This window comes from Dama dama, chromosome 21 (assembly GCF_033118175.1).
Source record: "Dama dama isolate Ldn47 chromosome 21, ASM3311817v1, whole genome shotgun sequence".
In the NCBI taxonomy this organism is placed as follows: Eukaryota; Metazoa; Chordata; class Mammalia; order Artiodactyla; family Cervidae; genus Dama; species Dama dama.
This window is the reverse complement of record NC_083701.1, coordinates 44,101,071-44,103,613: the sequence shown is the minus strand read 5'-3', so window position 1 is coordinate 44,103,613 and position 2,543 is coordinate 44,101,071.

The window sequence follows — 2,543 nt, the reverse complement described above, 5'->3', positions numbered from 1 at the left end:
TTATTGAACTCCATCAGTACAGTCTATTGATTTATATCAGGAAATAAAATACCTGTTCTCAAATATTTGAAAACCATCATGGAAGATGGTGATCTGCTTTAACCTATGTTATTTTTTAGAGCAATGGGTTATATTAAATATAAGAAATAATTTCCCACCAAAAGAACAAGATGACTTTGGAGTAATGTGTTCTCTCTTTCTGGAAAAACACAGGCAAAAGACAGATTATTATTATTATTTTTTTTTTATCATGGGGGCTACTCAAGAATTTACCATCATGGGAGAATGATCAAGTAGCATAAATACTTTCCATTTAAACTATTAGTTTAGATGGTTACCAAAGCATAGTCCAGGTCTAATTTTTTTCAGTTATAAAAGATATAGCATTGCAGTTTTAATAGTTGATCAGAGCATACGCAATTTCTTGCTTGTTAATTTGAACATGTAGCCAGGAATAAATAGCACACAGTATGTGTAATGCAATCTTAAAAGTGTTTTATTGGAACAATTCTTAGACCTCATACAAGGAAATGAAAAAATAAGGAATGTAAATGAATGTGATGTTAGACTGATGAGGCAAGTCTCCAGAGATCTCTGGAAGTTAGAATGGATTTTAAAATTCATTATGACTGAATTATAAAATAAATGAAAACCAGCAGGGTTAAATATGAGGTTGATGACAGGAGGAAAAGAAAGTTCTGTGGATACCCAAGACACGGAGCAAGTTCATGTTCACCTCTAGGGTAAGAGGAAAGTTTATTCCGGGTTCCTCTCTTTCAGAGTTTATCAGGTTCTTCTCTTTCAGAGTTTATTATGTGTCAGGCACTGTGCTGGTCATTTGAAATACAAAGACCAAGAAAACACAGTATCAGCCATTTAGAAGTTCATGCTTTCAAGGGAGGGGCAGAAACAAACAACTGAGTGCACATAATAATAATAATAGTGTAATAGCTAAAACCACTTGAGCACTAACAATGTCCCAAATACTTTTCTAAGTACTTGATACAAATTCATTCGTTTCATTCTCATGCCAGCCTTATGAGGTAGATACTGTTCTATCACCTGTCTTACACTTACTGAAAGTGAGGCACAGGTGGGTTAAGTACCTTACTTAGGACACATAGCTTCTGAGAGTGGAGCCGAGGTTTCGATCCAAATAGATCTAGACCAGAGTCTGTGATCCTGGCAATGCATCTTATTGCCTCTTTCAACATGATGATAATTCAGGGCTAAGAAGTCTAGAGATTGCTACTTTAAAGATGTTTATGATTATTCTTACTTTTTTTTCCCTTTATTTTTATTAGTTGGAGGCTAATTACTTTACAATATTGTAGTGGTTTTTACCATACATTGACATGAATCAGCCATGTATTTACATGTGTTCCCCATCCTGAATCCCCCTCCTACCTCCCTCCCCATCCCATCCCTCTGGGTCATCCCAGTGTACCAGCCCCGAGCACTTGTCTCATACATCCAACCTGGACTGGCGATCTGTTTCACACTTGATAATATACATGTTTCAATACTATTCTCTCAGGTCATTCCACCCTCACCTTCTCCCATAGAGTCCAACATCCTGTTCTATACATCTGTGTCTCTTTTTCTGTCTTGCATATAGGGTTATTGTTCCCATCTTTCTAAATTCCATATATATGTGTTAGTATACTGTATTGGTCTTTATCTTTCTGGCTTACTTCACTCTGTATAATGGGCTCCAGTTTCGTCCATCTCATTAGAACTGATTCAAATGAATTCTTTTTAATGGCTGAGTAATATTCCATTGTGTATATACCTAATATTCCAGGTTCCTATGTAATATTGCTAGAGTTTAAGCTTTCTAAAATTAAGAGACTTCTCTTATTTTGAATCCTTCCCCCCTCTCCCAAGAAATGCTTGGTACAGTTTTGCTATTCAACAGGTATATAATTGAGATGAGCTGTGAATTTGGCCATTAATAAGTTTCTTGGGAGCTATCAGAAACACACATGTCTATTACTAAACCTGTGCCAAATTGCATGGAATGTCCCCATCTTAAATAATTTATAAATTATTTATAAATCATCTGTTGATGAGAAGCTTTGAAAATAGAGACTTTTAGTGCATATTAGAAAGAAGATGGGGACATTCCATGCAATTTGGCACAGGTTTAGTAATAGACATGTGTGTTTCTGATAGCTCCCAAGAAACTTATTAATGGCCAAATTCACAGCTCATCTCAATTATATACCTGTTGAATAGCAAAACTGTACCAAGCATTTCTTGGGGGAGGGGGGAAGGATTCAAAATAAGAGAAGTCTCTTAATTTTAGAAAGCTTAAACTCTAGCAATATTACATAGGAACCTGGAATATTAGGTCCACGAATCAAGGTAAATTGGAAGTGGTCAAACAGGAAATAGAAAGAGTAAACATCAACATTTCAAGAATCAGTGAACTAAAATGAACCGGAATGGGTGAATTTAATTCAGATAACCATTATATCTACTAATGTGGGCAAGAATCCCTTAGAAGAAATGGAGTAGCCCTCATAGTCAACAAAATAACA